Source organism: Vicia villosa, unplaced genomic scaffold (assembly GCF_029867415.1).
Source record: "Vicia villosa cultivar HV-30 ecotype Madison, WI unplaced genomic scaffold, Vvil1.0 ctg.000044F_1_1, whole genome shotgun sequence".
Lineage (NCBI taxonomy): Eukaryota > Viridiplantae > Streptophyta > Magnoliopsida > Fabales > Fabaceae > Vicia > Vicia villosa.
The window spans coordinates 1,307,776-1,327,475 of record NW_026704976.1 but is presented as its reverse complement, the minus strand read 5'-3'; the positions used below and the strand labels follow the sequence as shown (position 1 = coordinate 1,327,475).

Genomic DNA, 19,700 nt, shown 5'->3' with positions numbered 1-19,700 from the left:
CACCTATTCTGAAGGGCGAATAGGAAACCCTACGCAGTATAGAGATCATGGTAAGATACTATATTCAGGTCGAGGGAAGGTGTTAGGCACCCTCAACCCTTTCCTAAAGGCTAACATTCAAAGATAAAGGTTTATGGCAAGGTTTATAAAGAAATGTGGCAAACAGAATTTTAATGAGATGATTAAGATTTTGAAGAGGGGGACTCGCCTTGTTGCCAAGTGCCTACGTACCTCCTTAGGGAGGATCAGAGTCTACGTAGTTCGGGAACGGGTTGTACGCCCTTAAGGTTTGAAATTCGATTTGAAGGTTTGAAGGCTTTGAATAGCCTGTCGTAGATAAAAATCTGTATTTGGAGTCTGAAGTTTGAAAAAATGTTTTGAAGTTGTTTTAAATGTTCTGGGCGTACAACCCTGATTTGGCACAATTAACCGCAATGATCAATAGGTTTGATCACCATAGTCAAAAAATTAGGGGTTTTGTACCGTTACCAATTCAAATCGATTGATTCGATTATCACTAATAACGGATTATTGTATTTTATTATTTTTGTGAATTTTGTTTTGTATTGTTACCCCTCATAACCGATTGATTCGATTACAAATAATAACAAATTAAATTTAGAACAAGGGAGGATTAATCATCACAATCAATAAGATGATTGCAACCATTTAATCGAATATAATTTGATTTGTAATTTATTTAAATAATATTTTAATTAAAATTATTGTTAACCATAGCGATCAATCGATTTAATCGGCACGAATAACAAATTAAAAAATTTTAATATAATTATCATGTATTTATTTTATTAAAAAAATAATTATAATACAATTAATATATATTAAAAATATGTATTTTAATTAAAATAAACAAAACAATTAAAATTTATTAAGTTTATTAAGATTTTGGTTCAGTGTGGTCATTGTGAGGTTTATGTTATAGGGACTCAGTTATGGGTGATGAACCAGGATTCGTTGGATCTAATTTAATGAAATTCTATGGCTCAGATCTGTGGACACATGGTGAACCTAAGGACATGCAAACACACAGGATTCAGGGTGAGAAATTTAGAAAAAATAATAAGGGGAGCGAGGATTCGAACCCCCCCCCCCCCCCCACGCTCACACAAACTGTTCATTACCATACCAACCACGCAACGCGCGTGTCTGAGATTCACCTCCATCGAATTATATATAAAACATAAAACCAAAAGAAATTCAGCGCGCGAAATTTCAAACCAACGAATCAAGATGTGACAACACATCATCACCTACCTCCAGCCCTGTATTTTTTCTGGGGATTAGCTACGAAATAGCTACGAATTCCCTTCGTAGCAATCAAACCTGAGAAATAGCGATTAGGGCATATATTCACATAAATCTTTCGCACCACCCCCAATCTCTTCGTTTTATTCATGCGAACCTAACCATGCCTATGATTTAACCTAATTTTACTCCTAATGGAAAACCCCAAATCAAAACCCTAACAACCTATTCGACCTTCAATGGCCGCTTATGTATCAGACACGCAAACTTCAAACAATCAATCCAGAAACGATCACAACAACCACACAAAGCATAATACACAAACAATTCAACATATAGATGCCACAATGATGCTAATCGACCAAAAATTCAGAGACGCATACCTTGGCAAATTGGAGGAAGTTCTGGGGGTGTTGGGGTCGAGCAAAGATCCAGACACGTTCAGAAGCCTTTGAGGAACCTTTTGCAATCTTTAGAAACTCTTGAGAGTCTCTAATTCCTCAAATCCGAATCTTGGTTTTGAGTGACTTTTTTGTGTTCTTGCAATTGCTCTTTCTCTCAGAATTTCCAACCCCTAATTTGATGGCTCGTGTTTAGTACTTATAGGAGGGCAAAATTAGGTTAAGAAATCATGCCCAAGGTCTTTGAATCAAATCTTTCCATGTTTGAAAATTTGATTTTGTTTCTTGAATCTCAAGCTACTATTCTTGGCCCAAAATTGATTTTTTCTTCCTTAATCCAATTACCACGAAATTGATAATATATTTTGTCATTAACATTGATTTGAAATCAACAAAATATATTTTCTAGCAAAATATTTGATTTTCTCATTTATTTAAATCAATAAATCAATTTTTAATGAAATAAATATTTTAAAAATTCAAATAATATGTTTAATTTCATGGCATCTTATTTTGGGCATATTAATAACTTGTGGACCAAGTTTGCATAAGAAAACCATAGGCCCATTTGCAAAATTCCTTAATTTGAACCCTCCTTTTTCACATTTTGCCTCCAAAAATCACCTGACTTTGATCAAGCATATCTCCTTCATTTTTTAAGCTATGAGGGAGTTCTAATACTTTTTAGAAACCTCAAAGTGTCCTCTACAAGCCACTTTGGAACATATTTTTCATTTGGAGCTTTTATCTTGATCATATCCTCTCTGACAAAAAATTGCTTTTGAAGGATGCTTGAAAATGACCTGTAATCTTTTGCACTGTATCTCCCAAATGAATCATTTCTAGCCCTGGCTTGTGAGAGAAAAAGTTGTAGGGAATCCAATTTCCTTCAAAATAGGCTTTGAGTGAGGCATTTTTGATGTTCCATGTGAAAGTTATGCCCAGTCAAAGTTGGGTTGACTTTCTCCTAAGAAACCCTAATTTGAACCTTTGTGTATTTGTTCATCTCTGAGTTTCTATTAATGGAATCATGATCAATCTTTGATCAAATGATGGTTGTACTTCACATACTAGATGTTGACCAAAATTGGGAAGCTTTGACTATGCTCTGGTGATGGTTGACCTTTTAGGTCAAACCAGTTGACTATGGATCATCTTGGACTTTGGAGTGAGTGATCTTTGGGACTGAACCTTGAGCTTTGCATTATTGCGAATGGAATATGGGAAGGCAAATTTTGGGGTATGACACCTACCCCGCTGCCTACGTATCCGTTTTGCGGAATCAGAGGTACCGTAGCTCGGCTAACTAATTTCTGTTTGTTTTTTGTTTTTTAGGTGAACGAGTTACATTCACACTCCGCTGCTCGACCTTTGGAGACTTATGCTTGGGAATGGAGCGGAAATAACAAGCTCTTAAGAAAAGAAAATCAAAGAGTGTGGTTTGTGTTTTAAAAGATGCATGAGGAAAGCCTAAGCTAAGGGGGAAAGCTTACTACCTAATATTATCATACAAAGGGTACAAGTCTAAACTAAGCTATCAACCTACGAGGGAAAAAGGAAAGCACACAATGAGCATACAAACGAGCATCCGCTCGTAAAGCAAACAAACCAACGGTACTGACCGAATGGTAGAAAAACGGTCCCGCCATAGCCAAGGGGAGCAGCTCAACCCAAGTCAACCAAGAATTAGACCTCGCGAAAATGATCGGGCCATAGACAAAGGGCGGACCCCTCTCAGCAATCAAGCCGTCACGAATCGTAAAGGAAAACGGTGCGCGCGTACACCGAGCATCAACGTCGAGCGACGCGAGCTATAAGAAAGGCGGGGGTCCGGCTGCATGAACCCTTTTCCTGACATACTCAATAACAAGATCTTGTGCAGATTCAGAAGCGAGCAACGCGAAGCGTGCGCATAATGAATAGACTCGATGAGACTAGGCGGGGGTTGACTGCTAACCCTTTCTGCATGCCTTCCATGAGGACTTAACGGAGTGCCATATAGGACTTATTACACCGTGACTCCCTGCCGCAAAGCACAAATTGTCATACCCCAAAATTTACCCGATATAATGCACATCTGTTGATTCATTAAGAGTGTTAAAAACTAAGAGCCATAGGTTTAATGTATCCATTGTTAAACTCGGTCTCTTATAAAACTCTCTCATAAATCAGTCAAAATGGAAATAAGGGTGTAAATAGCAAATCTTCCCAAATTACACTAGGCCCATTCACATTTTTCAAAGCCTTTTTATAGATATTAATTTTTCCAAAAAAAAAAGGTTAAGTTAATGTTTGTTTAAATTTTTTTCTAAATTAATATGTTGAGGTTGTTATTTTGATCATTAGCGCTATTATTAGTAGCATTATTATTCAAATCTTATTATCACTAATTACTAACATTAGTTAGGTTAATGGGTGATTAATTGATTAAAATTAACAAAATGGGCCAGGTTTTTTTTGGGCCACACATGGGTCAAGAGGTGAACCGGGTTGAACCCGGACCACTGTTCATCATCTCTTGCGCAGCCGCTACTCACGGAACCCTAATCTGCGCAGCTTCAACGAACTTTAGCCTCAACTAATCAAACTCAAGCCCAGAATTGGATCTCAAGCGAATCAAAACTCAATCACAATCAATCATTAACAAAAACAGTTCAAGAATCAAATCTTTCCCTTGAATCTTAAATCAAACAAATGAATCAAATCTTAAAGAGACTTAAACAAAATCAAAAGATATTTTTATTGAATGGATCAAATCTGAATTACAATCAATTCGTGAATGCAAATCAAATATCTAATTTCCTAACTAATCTAACCCTAATAATATAAAAGAAAAAGAATCATAAGAGGGGAAGAGGGGACGGAAAAATTTCTGGGAGAGGGAGAGAACGCCGCGAACTTAAACGCCTACAAATACTCTTCGTCTTCATCTTCGATACCTGCAATCAAACACACAGAGAGGAAGGATTAGAGAGGAGAGTTGGAGCTTACACGTTCCAACATTCAAGAATAAAGATAACATAATCTTCGGACTTAGCTTAGGATTTTGATTGTGATTGCGCGTTTGTTTTGCATCGATTGTGTTTCTCTGTGTTTTTTTAAAAGTTTAGGTTAGGATTTGTGGATTCTGGGTTATCTGGGCTAGGTCGGTTTGAAGGTATGAAGATCCCGGTTGAAGTTCAACCGGAGATCTGGGTTTAGACGGCGGTACAGGGAGGAGAGGACGGTGGCCGGAGTTGGTTTTCTGGGTAATTGTTCTAAGAGAGAGGGGAGAGTGAAACGAAAGAGGCGAGGGTAGAGAGAGAAAGAAAATAAAAAATTAAATGGATTTGTTTGGAACCAATGACTTACCCCTCTCCCTAGCCGTAGGATTTGCGCCACTTGGCTTATCATGGCTATTTGGCAGTACCATGGAACATGATTCCATGTGCTTTCTCACCGTACCCCCTCAATCAAAGGAAACATGCAAGCCACATGATAAGAGTATCAACGATCCAGATCTTGTGCACCATCGTAACACCCCGTGTACGCCTACACAGGATCAGACGGGCCCTGAATTCCATTTGGGCCTAAACCTATTACTATCCCCACACCCCAGATCTACTAGCCCTTAGCATAATACACCCCCTGCGCTTAATAAAATTTTAATTAATAAAAAAAACTAATTAATATTATTTGATAAATTTAATAATGGTCTATTTGTTTTTTTTCCGATAATCAATTTTCTCCTCGACCCGACCATACCTATTGGTCGCATTAGGCGAGAAATAATTCGGATCAATTTATTTATTTGTTAATAATAATTCAATTAGTTCTAATTTAATCTTCTCCTCGAACCGACTAAACCCATTAGTCACATTAGACGAGAAGTGATATTTTAATTAATTTGTTAATTCTAAATCAATTCTCTCCTCGACCCGACTAAAACTATTAGTCGCATTAGACGAGAGATAAAAAATACATAAAATTAAAATACACTTTAATTTGCTGCCCGCGAGGATCAATCTATCGATCTGAGTAACCAGCAATGCCTCATAATCCGTTAGCTATACTGACCAAATCTATTGGTCATCGCATCTAACGGTGACATATCAAATCAGGGTTGTACGCCCAAAACATCCAAAATACACTAAACCACAGATTTTCATCTCTTTAATACTGCGAAACTACGACAGGCTATTCAAAAAGCCTTCAAACAATCAATTCAAATTCAAAGGCGTACAACCCTGTGCCCGAACTACGTTGACTCTGATTCTCCCTAAGGAGATACGTAGGCACTTGGATAACCAAGGCGAGTCCCCCTCCTTAAAATCTCAATTTTCCCCTATTCAATTCTTTAGCTATTAAACCTCAATATTTTAGCCATAAACCTTTACCTTAGATTCAAAGCCAATAGGAAAGGGTTGAGGGTGCCTAACACCTTCCCTCAACCTAATTATAATAACTTACCCTGAATCTCATATCTGCGTAGGGTTTCCTATTCGCCCTTCAGAATAGGTGGCGACTCTAAACCTTCAATTTAAGGCAGGTTGCTACAGCTGGCGACTCTGCTGGGGAAAATCATCAATGGTGAATTATTATGCTCCTAAGGCTTGAGAGGGTTTAGGTTTGGCAAATTACTTAGGTTTTTGGCGAGCGATTAGGGTTCGGCAATTTGCCATTTTTAGGGTTTGGGGGAAGGTTTATTTTTTTTAATAAAAAATATTTAATTCTTTATTTATTTATTGTTTTCATTAAATGTTTATTCGTCATATCTGTATAAAATGCTTAATTGTTATAATTTGCACTGTTGGGTTTTATATGTGATTGCTGTTAAGCCTAAGCGTGGGAATTATAATAATGACCAGAGGGGAATTACATCGCCTACGAGTCTTATTATAATTCCACTCAGAGTGGTTTAAATATTCGGAAAGGTCTGATACGAGGCTCGACCTTGTTGAGGGCTGGACTGGGTATTTAGCTGATCTCTCTGGGAACCAACCCCTAAAATTCGAACCTCATGGACCAATAAGTTGTTCCAAAATCCAAACAGACAAAAAGTCTCGGCGGCTACGAACAATCCCATGAGACCTTCTAGAACATTCCCGTGGAAAGGGTAGGCTCCTGAGCCGTTACGTCGAACCTATGAACCTAGGGCTTATGTGCTTATGTGTTTAACTGTACGCTTTCATTATTTCTTATATATATCTCATATAATTGTGGCATTCATCATGCATCATGTGCATTCTTGCATCGGGTCTTATAAAAAAAAAGGTGATAAAAAAAAAAAGAAGGAGTTATTATATTTAACCAATGGATGTGGATAAGGCATAAACACGAATAAAGCATATCATTCATGGCATGCATATCATTTTCATGGCATTGAAAGAAGATCTCTCTTTTACCTTCAGAGCAAGAGACCATTGGGAAGGATAATCTAACATCCCGACCGTCTTATCAGACCAGATTTCAGCAAAAGAAAGCGATGGAACAACTAGAGCAAAACCAAGCCGCCCTTCGTGAGGAAGTGACCCAATTGAAAGGCACTGTTGAGGATCTCAAAGGAGGAATGACCCAAATGCTGAGCTTCATGAAAGATCTCATGGATAAGCAAGAAAAGGCTAAGGAGGTTCAAGACCAGTATGAGGAGATCCCCAACGACAGAAACCCGCTGCTAGGATTCGTTTCAGGCTTTGGCCCGGCTAAGGACAGACCTCAGGTCCGATCTGTCAGGAGAGCTATCCAATTCCAAGAGAAAGGAGAGACCTCTCAAGAAGGGTTTGTCCCCACTCCACAAACAAAAGGGACAACCCGCACAGTTCGCATTCCTGCTAACAATGTCCTTAAGGATAATGATTACCTGGATCTACAATACGGAGTACAAGAGGTGGACAACACAGACCAAGCACCTCAGACACAGCAGTCTAATCCTAACTCTAGGGAAGACCTCAAGGACAGTGAACAGATCAAAGCGCTAGAGGAGAGACTAAAGGTGGTAGAAGGATACGATGCTTTCGATGTGGATGCCTTCGAAATGAGTTTGGTCTCAAACTTGACTGTCCCACACAAATTCAAGATTCCCGATTTCGAGAAATACAAAGGACTCACATGTCCGAGGAACCACTTGCGCATGTATGTGCGAAAAATGGCTGCTTATGCTCACGATCAAAAGCTGATGATACATTTCTTCCAAGACAGCTTAAGCGGAGCATCTGTTGACTGGTACATGCAATTGGAGAAATCCTATATCTGAAGCTGGAATGATCTTGCTAATACATTCTTGAAGCAATACAAGTAAAACCTGGACATGGCACCCAACCGGATGCAATTACAAAATATGTCACAGAAGAAAGATGAATCATTCAAGGAGTATGCCCAAAGGTGGAGGGAAATGGCTTCTCGAGTCCAACCTCCCTTGATGGAAAAAGAACTGGTGGACATATTTATGAGTACTTTGCAAGGACCATACTATGATAAGATGGTCGGAAGCATATCTTCAGGGTTCTCGGACTTGGTAGTCATTGGTGAAAGGATTGAAACTGGGATAAAAAATGGGAAGATACAAGGGGCACCCTCAGGTTCCTATCAAGCAAAGAAATCATATGATGGAAAAAAGGAACCCAACACTGTGGGGGCAATCCTGGTTAATCAGACCCCGACATTACAACAGAGGGATCAGCAAAAGCAACAGGGTGGCCAACGCCCCTGGAGGTCCAAGCCAAAACGATCATTTACTCCATTGCACATGCCACTGTCTCAAGCTTTGCAGCACCTGCTCGGTCAGAATTTGATAACTCTGCTACCTCCATACTCAGCTCCAGCTAACCCCGCTCCTGGGTACAAGCATCATGCTAGGTGCGCTTATCATTCAGATAGTCCTGGTCATGATACAGAGGACTGTGGGCCGTTGAAGCACAAGATCCAAGATCTAATTGAAGAAGGGCTCAATTAGTTCGAAGAGCCTCGCAAGTCTGATGCTATAAGTGGCTAGAAGGAGGGTTTCTTAGATCATTAGTTTTTGTTTTCATTTGCAATTTCCTTTCAGTTTGTTTAAACATTGGTTTGCGGTATACGCTATGTACTTTACAATAATCATTAATGCATTGCTTACGTTTGTCTTGGTTTATTCCTAGTGTTTTCACTATATTCAAAACTGTGTTTTTACTTGGTTTTATTATTTGTGATATTCAACTTTTGTTCAAAGATGTGTACCTTTAGAGGGAGAATGACGAAAACGATACCACAATATCATACAGTACGGTTTCGAACAGACCGTGTTGACGATGTACAGACATTGTTTCAATTCCAATACAGTGGAGATATAAGGATGTTAATCCCTCGTCAACCCCTTTGAGCCTAAGAAGTAGGAGTTTTCCTTCACGTACAAAATAAAAACCCTCAAAATATAACCTGGGGTAGGGTAGCTGTTCAGTTAACTTGATTATCCCAAATTGTTCCTTTGAACATAATCACTGATGGTTCTCCGTCATAATTAAACCTGGCAGTCAATGTCCGTAAAGAAAAAGAAAAAAAACAACGCAAGGCCTGCCAAGTCAAAACCTATTAAGGGAGACTTAGGAAAAATTGGGGCATCCCGCTGACTGTAATTTTAAATAAACAGTTCAGGCAAAATTAGGGATAATAAAGTAAAAAAAGGGGCCACTATATACTCTTGACAAAAGGAAAATATTACAAAAGGAGGATGACTGTCTTTGCAGATAAACCTTTGGTTTTTAAACCATCATAAATGTCAATGTTATAAAAGTCTTTTGGAGCCTAAATGCATAGTTGACTGAGCGTAGGACTGGAGAACGTCACGAGGAAAGGGGTGGGTACAAATAAACTTTGAGCCATTATCCTTTGTTTCTTAAAACCATGAACCAGGCCACGTTACAACCCTTAAAAGTCCTAACTGAAACATGGTTAGTTCGAAAGCATACTGTTACCAAAGGTATCCCGACTGCTTAAGGTCTACTATAACTTTTGAGTTGATATCACTTTCTTACAAAAAAAAACTTTGTTTTATTCAAAAAAAATGTTTTTAAACTTTCAAGACAGACATATGCATTCGCATCTTATGAATTTCATTACAAAGTACACTTGTCTATATGGATTCAGATGTTTAAACATCAGGGAGAAGTTGCATGGGGCATGGCTAATGGCTAAAAATCCTACTGACTGACAAAGTAGCTTTAAAAACTCGTCAAAAGAAGAAACATCCCTTACGCATGACTGGGATGGCTAATGTGTACACACGACATAACTCATCATTATCCCATTTACATGGGGCAATCTAATCAAGATCCATTGGAATCTCTCAAGGACGCTGAATAGCCCATGGGGCGAGTCCATTACCTGGGGGCACGTTGCAAAGATCACTCAGTATCAGATGGGGTCAATACCACTCTCACATCCTTTCCAGGAACCTTTTTAGGATATTTCTCAATCTGTCCATATAGTCTTCTCTAAGACATGTTCAAATACTTTTTACCCTTTCCAGGAGCCTTTTTCAGACAGTCTTTTAAAGACCCACCTTCTTATCCTTTCTATTTTCAAACCCTTGCAGACAGTCTTCTCTAAGACATATTCCTTTCCAAGAACCTTTTCTAGGTGGTCTTCTGTAAGACATCTCTTAACTTTTTTTCAATTAGTCTTTTAAGACATATTCAAACTTCTCTTATGCTTTCAAAAACCTTGTCAAACTTTGTTTAAAGTACAGAGTCTTCTCTAAGGCAGTTCACCATCCTTTCTAGGGTGATCTGCTTCAAGATGTTTTTCCTAAGTTTTGTTTAAAACCCCACATTCCTTAAAACAGTCTTTATCCTCTATAGGAACATTTTGACCCTCTGCACAAACATATCCCTTTGAGCTTTGTTTAAAGCACAATCTTGTTTAAGACAATTTCCCATTCCTCCCAAGGACCTCTTCAGGTAATCTCATAGAAGATATCATCTCATTCTGAGTATTCAGTGAACTTTTGTCCATCGGACACGACCAAGACTCATGACTAATTCTGAAAAGCATCTGCTTCACACTCGAATCAATACCTAGCATCAGGGAGGTTGGGTTAATTAAAGGCGATCATTGCTAATAAAGATCCCTGAACCGGGTGAACCACATCTAGGGGGTTCTCCTAAACAGGGGCAAAATATCGAGGATTATAGGGGCATACAATCAATGATCCTATTGACTGGGGCGTATCTTTCAAGAATTCAAATACTGGGGCAGTGCATGTCAGGTTCATGGCATGACATGGTAATATTCGAGTTCCTTCTAAGGATATTTCCTTCAGGATAAATGGTGCATCTCTCAAAATTTATGATATCAGGGAAAATCACGCTAGTATTACACAAGGAGCATTGCTGCATAATTGGCCTTCCTACGCCTGTATTATCTACAACCTACAATATGGGATCGTCGTGCATACATAATTCTCATTTATTTTGAGAATCTCATTACATGACACATGCATCATAACATTGCATGAAACCAACATTTGCCTTTTCAGGTCATTCCAAAGTTAAAAGGATATCATCATCCAAATACGGTGCAAATACGATCGTTTCAACGATTTAATCTTAACAATTTCAATGCTTCACTCTGAGCCTTTCTTCAAAAGCAATGCAGAAACAATCAAATTTTTTACCTTTCAAGGTAGTCTTCTCCAAGACGCTTATCGACCTTTCTAGGTAGCCTCCGATAAAACCTTTTTATTATCGCTAGGAGTCTTTCTACGTCAGTCTTGTTTAAGACATATCCGGGTTAACCTTGTAATCTTGTTTAAGACACTTCGTATCTTTTTAGAAACCTCCCTAGGTTAGTCTTGTTTAAGACATGTCATCTCCCGTCTAAAGAGCCTTTCCAGGTCAATCTTGTTTAAGATGTTTCATATCTTTTCAGAAGCCTTTCTAGGTCAATCTTGTTTAAGATGTTTCATATCTTTTTAGAAGCCTCTCTAGGTCAATCTTGTTTAAGATGTTTCATATCTCTTTAGAAGCCTTTCTAGGTCAATCTTGTTTAAGATGTTTCATATCTTTTTAGAAGCCTTTCTAGGTAAATCTTGTTTAAGACGTTTTCATATCTTTTTAGAAGCCTCTCTAGGTAATCTTGTTTAAGAAGTTTCATATCCTTTCTAGGAATCTTTTTAGGTCAGTCTTGTTTAAGACGTTTCATATCTTTTTGGAAGCCTCTCTAGGTAATCTTGTTTAAGACGTTCATATCTTTTTAGGAGCCTTTCCGGTTTGATCTTGTTCAAGACGTATCATACCCTTTCTAGGTAGTCTTGTTTAAGACATGTCTTAACTTTTGTAGGTAATATTATTCAACTATTTATCCAATCTTTTCTAAGACATATCTTGCTCTTTCAAGGTATTCCTCAGTCAGTCTTCTCTAAGACAGTTCTTCCCGAGCTTTGTTTAAAGCCTAATCTCCTTCATATCTGCCAATGATCTGCCCTGCTCAGGAAACCTCTTTAGGTAGTCTTATGTAAGACATTCCTTCATCTCTCCTCAAATACAATCCGAACTAGGATTCACAAGCATCTCAAAAAGGTTGGAGTTATCATACATACTCATTTGCATACACGCAACATTTACATGTGTAAACATTCATACATATACATTATGCAAACAACAGGGGTATATGCATGCGCATAACGCATAAGCATGATGCATACGCATTTACAAAAACAAACTTCTACGTAGGTTAACTTGCCCGAACCAGGGAAAGCAATCTAACGGTACAGGTGGAATTTGTCCGAACTAGGGCAAATGATTCAAATGGTGCAGGTGAGCTTGTTAGCAATATAGCAAGCGGATCACAATCAACGGCGAGCCCTCGCTATGTAAGACTCAGGCGTTAGCAGGACATTTCTTTTCTCTCGCACTCAAGCACAAGGTAAATTTAGGGGTCTTCCATTATTTAATAACTCTTCGATTCGAAAAGCGTGAGATCTGCGTATTCTCACGCCATTCAATCCAAGATAATTAAATAGGGGCAGCTGTCATACCCCAAAATTTACCCGATATAATGCACATCTGTTGATTCATTAAGAGTGTTAAAAACTAAGAGCCATAGGTTTAATGTATCCATTGTTAAACTCGGTCTCTTATAAAACTCTCTCATAAATCAGTCAAAATGGAAATAAGGGTGTAAATAGCAAATCTTCCCAAATTACACTAGGCCCATTCACATTTTTCAAAGCCTTTTTATAGATATTAATTTTTCCAAAAAAAAAAAGGTTAAGTTAATGTTTGTTTAAAGTTTTTTCTAAATTAATATGTTGAGGTTGTTATTTTGATCATTAGCGCTATTATTAGTAGCATTATTATTCAAATCTTATTATCACTAATTACTAACATTAGTTAGGTTAATGGGTGATTAATTGATTAAAATTAACAAAATGGGCCAGGTTTTTTTTGGGCCACACATGGGTCAAGAGGTGAACCGGGTTGAACCCGGACCACTGTTCATCATCTCTTGCGCAGCCGCTACTCACGGAACCCTAATCTGCGCAGCTTCAACGAACCTTAGCCTCAACTAATCAAACTCAAGCCCAGAATTGGATCTCAAGCGAATCAAAACTCAATCACAATAAATCATTAACAAAAACAGTTCAAGAATCAAATCTTTCCCTTGAATCTTAAATCAAACAAATGAATCAAATCTTAAAGAGACTTAAACAAAATCAAAAGATATTTTTATTGAATGGATCAAATCTGAATTACAATCAATTCGTGAATGCAAATCAAATCTCTAATTTCCTAACTAATCTAACCCTAATAATATAAAAGAAAAAGAATCATAAGAGGGGAAGAGGGGACGGAAAAATTTCTGGGAGAGGGAGAGAACGCCGCGAACTCAAACGCCTACAAATACTCTTCGTCTTCATCTTCGATACCTGCAATCAAAAACACAGAGAGGAAGGATTAGAGAGGAGAGTTGGAGCTTACACGTTCCAACATTCAAGAATAAAGGTAACATAATCTTCGGACTTAGCTTAGGATTTTGATTGTGATTGCGCGTTTGTTTTGCATCGATTGCGTTTCTCTGTGTTTTTTTAAAAGTTTAGGTTAGGATTTGTGGATTCTGGGTTATCTGGGCTAGGTCGGTTTGAAGGTATGAAGATCCCGGTTGAAGTTCAACCGAAGATCTGGGTTTAGACGGCGGTTCAGGGAGGAGAGGACGGTGGCCGGAGTTGGTTTTCTGGGTAATTGTTCTAAGAGAGAGGGGAGAGCGAAACGAGAGAGGCGAGGGTAGAGAGAGAAAGAAAATAAAAAATTAAATGGATTTGTTTGGAACCAATGACTTACCCCTCTCCCTAGCCGTAGGATTTGCGCCACTTGGCTTATCATGGCTATTTGGCAGTACCATGGAACATGATTCCATGTGCTTTCTCACCGTACCCCCTCAATCAAAGGAAACATGCAGGCCACATGATAAGAGTATCAACGATCCAGATCTTGTGCACCATCGTAACACCCCGTGTACGCCTACACAGGATCAGACGGGCTATGAATTCCATTTGGGCCTAAACCTATTACTATCCCCACACCCCAGATCTACTAGCCCTTAGCATAATACACCCTCTGCGCTTAATAAAATTTTAATTAATAAAAAAAACTAATTAATATTATTTGATAAATTTAATAATGGTCTATTTGTTTTTTTTTCCGATAATCAATTTTCTCCTCGACCCGACCATACCTATTGGTCGCATTAGACGAGAAATAATTCGGATCAATTTATTTATTTGTTAATAATAATTCAATTAGTTCTAATTTAATCTTCTCCTCGAACCGACTAAACCCATTAGTCACATTAGACGAGAAGTGATATTTTAATTAATTTGTTAATTCTAAATCAATTCTCTCCTCGACCCGACTAAAACTATTAGTCGCATTAGACGAGAGATAAAAAATACATAAAATTAAAATACACTTTAATTTGCTGCCCGCGAGGATCAATCTATCGATCTGAGTAACCAGCAATGCCTCATAATCCGTTAGCTATACTGACCAAATCTATTGGTCATCGCATCTAACGGTGACATATCAAATCAGGGTTGTACGCCCAAAACATCCAAAATACACTAAACCACAGATTTTCATCTCTTTAATACTGCGAAACTACGACAGGCTATTCAAAAAGCCTTCAAACAATCAATTCAAATTCAAAGGCGTACAACCCTGTGCCCGAACTACGTTGACTCTGATTCTCCCTAAGGAGATACGTAGGCACTTGGATAACCAAGGCGAGTCCCCCTCCTTAAAATCTCAATTTTCTCCTATTCAATTCTTTAGCTATTAAACCTCAATATTTTAGCCATAAACCTTTACCTTAGATTCAAAGCCAATAGGAAAGGGTTGAGGGTGCCTAACACCTTCCCTCAACCTGATTATAATAACTTACCCTGAATCTCATATCTGCGTAGGGTTTCCTATTCGCCCATCAGAATAGGTGGCGACTCTAAACCTTCAATTTTAAGGCAGGTTGCTACACAAATATAAACACACCAACAAAAACAGAGCCTCTTTCGAGGACTTGGCCAGATGCATGTCTAGGTCCTACTTCTCATGTTAAAGGATGATGCGAGAAAGCGATAAAGTGCGAGAAAAATAAAATGAAACGGAATCAATACCAAACGGATGATGATCTATAAACTACAGCGAAGAGAGCAAGGAAACTAGGATCCCGCGAGCGAGCTAGCAAAGCAAAAGCAAATAGTCAGCACACCGATTAGCCATGAAAGCACACAAAGGTCGACACGCGCGTCGAGCACAATCACAATACACCTGCAAGAGGAACAAGCAAACCAAACAAGCAGATATAGAGTAATAGAGATGTGTCTCCAAGATGAGAACACAAAGCAAGCGAATGAACTCGTGTCCCGCAAGTAAAGCGGAACACTCATAGAATGAGCATCGATCGGTGACCTTCCAAAAGCCTTGCACACTAGCACACACGTTAGAGATAACAAGACACCGCAATCGGAATTGCGTTATTGCTATTCTAAAATAAAACCGGACAAAGCAAACATGGAAAAGGTACAGTAATACGCGAATAAGCATGCAAAAATTACACCAGAAGCCGACAAAAGTACCATCATGGAAAACACAAAATTCAGCAATACAAATCATTCCACAAAATAGTATATCTTACAAGCTTTCCAACGATATAAAGAACACGCAAATCGGAGTTACGAGCGAGAAGATATGAATTTTTGAAGTTAAGAACAAAACACACAGCCGTAACCGGTTACGCCCTGACCCGTAACGGGTTACGGTCAAAACAGAAGCAAAAGGAAGGCAAAACACGGGTTCGTAACCGGTTACGTCCTGAAGCGTAACCGGTTACGCTGTACACAGAAGCAAAAATAGAGGTAAAAAACAAACTCGTAACTGGTTACGGCCAGGAGCGTAACCGGTTACGCTGTGTACAAAACCAGTGCAACGAGGTAAATACGGATTCGTAACCGGTTACAGCCTGAAGCGTAACCGGTTACACTGAGCACAGAGTCAAAAAAAACAGTACAATCAACATTCAAAGCAATTCAAACATGCATCCATCAAGAGTAATGATCAAGCACGAATTAAACTCGATTTGCACAGTGTTATGAACATCAAACCATCACAATTAGGCCTCAATCCACATGGATTTCAAATCAACATCATTGATTACTAGACAACAAATTCATGCAAGCATTGTATCAAACACATAGTGCACCAAACTTGTATCCACATACAATTGCAAGCAAAGTGTCAATGAATCTGACATTTAATCATCATCAACATCAATTAAGCATCATCAACCACTAGATCTAGCATTCGAAACATGTTATCATCAACAATTAAGCACTTAATTCAAGGTTCAAGGCTTACCGGATGAAGATCTAAACCGACGCGCGAACACGAACACGACACGAACGCGAACACGACACGAACGCGACACAAACGAGATCGAAAAGCGAATCCGGAGAAGAAATGAGAGTGTGATGCGCAAGAATAGAGGAGGGGAGAGAGAATCCGAACTCGAGATCTTGAACTTCAATCCATATTGCTTTTGATTCTTGAAGAAAGTTGATGAATATTGATGAAAGTTTTATAGAATTTGTGGTTTTGATTCAAGAGAATTGAGAGAAAGTGTTTGTGAAAATTTTGGTGAATTGAAATTATGAGTCCCCCCCCTTTTGATTTGTGAAGAGCAAAATGTTTATATAATGTCAACGCGAAATGTCCAAATTGCCCTCGGTGCGTCTTATTTTGGCTCGTTTTCAAGGAAACTCGGTTCGGCTCGGAATTTCGGAACGAAACCAATGTCATTGTGAAGATGACCAAATTCTTGACTCATCGCCGCGAGAATCACCTCAATCCGATAAGCGTTGAAGAAAATACGCCCGTTTGAATGACGAGAAACGCCGATTCATCTGGTACGACTGTGCAAAATTTTGTGAGTACCGCTCAAAGAACTCGATAAAACCCTACCTTCGGCTCAAAATCTGAACAAGCATGTGTGACGAAGAAACTAAGCTAATGAAATTTCCGAGAGAATGCCGCCGGAATGGACTTCATACGATAAAAATCGAAGAAGTTATGAATTTTCAAACTAGGCGCGACATACTCGAAAACATATTTTTTACCGAAACAATGCGATGATCCTTAAAATTCTGGGAATTTTCTGTGCAGAATTGGCCTTCTGTCCGAACATATGAAATCTTGGTAATGATGGTACGGAGCTCCAGTTAAATTTTCAAGTGAATCCGACGAGCGGATTAGGAGATATGAATTTTCCGAGGTCCGAAACCCTACATTCAGCACTGTTTCTCACTACGAAACCTCAAGTAATTTGCAAATCTGGCAACCTTCCTCAAAGAACCGGCTTCCGAGCCGAACACGAAAGTTGTAGATATCGTCGAAACAGTCAAGACAACGAGGGAACTTAGCTCATATCACCTTCCAAATATGACTTGCGAATTTTCTCGTATTTCCACTGTTTAAACCATTTTTCACACCGTATCTTCTTAAACCCATGAAAACTCTTTATTATTTTTCTTCCATTTTTGAATGACGAAATAAACGTCATTATTAACTTATAGCTCAAATAAAGAGGGCAAATTTTGGGGTGCAACACATAGCAACATGTGAAATGGGTAGAATTTCTTCAACAAAAGTTTTGGAAGGATTTGTCATAACATCAGTGTAATACGGTGAACTGACTTTATTTGAAATGTTGCGGATATCAAGAGTCGCCACCGACTTTTATTTTATCCAATAAGAAAGGCAAAAAGAACAGGAAAGACCTTTGAAAGATTTTGAGTTTGGGGGGTAAGTTATACAAAGGGAAGGTGTAAGGCACCCTTTGCATCCATGGTTATCCATGGGCTCTTAATTGCTTAGCTCACTTTGTTTTCAAAAATGTTTGAATTGTTTTGAAAAGTAGGGTGCGAATAGAAAAACTTTGAAGAAGAACTTTAGCTTGGAAATAAGCGTAGTCTTTTTGAATTTGATTTTGGAAAAGAGTGGGAAAAAAGTTTGAATTTGAATCTGAAAAAGAGCAAGCAATTAGTAGCAACTACCCTTAAGTTATAAAAAATTGTTCTTTTAGCCTTTCGGGCGAAAGGGTCTATCCATACCATAAGAGGGCAGGAAGTCTTTCAATTGGATGTGAAGGGTCATCGAAATTATCGTTCGCCATAAGACTGTCCCATGCCATAAAGAGGGCAGGTAGTCTAAGGGAAGGATATAATAGTCATTTAATCTTTAGGCAACAGGCGAGGATACCTTAGCAATTGGGGCAATTATTCTTTATAAGGCAACCTCGAGGGAGTTTCAATAACTTTGAAGGCAACATTTGCTTTAGGTATCCTCGGAATCGAGGGACTTGACTATTTTTAGGCAACAAAATTAATAAGGCAACAAGGCAACAGTAATAAGGCAACAAGGCAACCAGAGGGATTACCCTAAAGGTGTGTGGGTGCACAATCACGTGGTTAACTTCGATGACATTTATCTTGTAAATCAGTGATCTAGATTTAGTTCATGGTTATCACTCCCTAAATTACTAACCACGCAGTTAAAATAAAATAAAAGCAGAAATAAAATTCCTACGCTATTACAATAAACACCTGCGGGGATGGGGGAAATTAAAAGACGAAAACCCTTATAGGGTTACAAAAAATAAAGGCACATCTTCGAATGCCTTGATCTTCCTCGAGCATTGACTCTGAACATCTGAGAATTAAACAGAAAAATAATAGGGAGTGAGTGTATGGGGAATTCATTGACTATTCGAGGGCAACCTTATTTTAGGTAAAGGCAAAATGAAATTAAAATGATATTTAAAGAAGAAAAGAAATAGAAACTTAGCTTTTGATTTGACGGCGCGTAATCGGAGGATACTGGGGTAACCCTGAAAATTTGCATAAAAGAAAGGAATTTTTAGTGTATGACTGATCTACAGGCCTTAAGAAAACTTATTGTGACCTAAAGTGTTTATAAGGCTTAAAAGTGCGTTAGTGGATAACACCTACCAATAACAGTGATTAGTGATCATGATAAAAACAGGGTTTAAGACATAAAATAAATTAAATTAGCCCAAAATTAAAATTGTTACCCTAAAATAATTATTAGCTAAAAAACCTAAAAAAAAAACAATTATTTTTAAGTGTTATGAGAAAATTCGAATTTTCGATTAAACAATTTACAAAAGATAATATTATTTTTATTAGTGAAAAAAATAAATAAATTTTAGAAAAAAGACTAGATTAAAGAATTAAAGAAAGAAATCAATTTTAAATAAAATTTAAAAAGAAAGAAGAAAAAAAAAGAAATAAAATTAATTGAAAACTTAGCTCGGATTCTGTGTGCATGGCTCTTGAGGGTGTATCATGGAGCGCTGCCTTCTTGTCCTTTGGATCTAACTTTGAAATCGATCTGAGGGTTAGCGTTGCTGGTGCATGGTGTGCACCTGCTTGTGAGGCGCGTTGGATCCAAGAGCAAAGAAATTCAAGAAATAAAATACCAATAAGCCTGGGTTCGAACCCAGGACTTTGAGGAT

General features: G+C 38.3%; 1 protein-coding gene across 1 annotated transcript in view; it reads right to left on the bottom strand.

The window, feature by feature from the left end:
* LOC131622845 (uncharacterized) overlaps positions 1–19,700 on the bottom strand; it is a 32,919-nt gene that overhangs the window by 6,215 nt on the left and 7,004 nt on the right. The gene's annotated exons all lie outside the window — the stretch shown is intronic.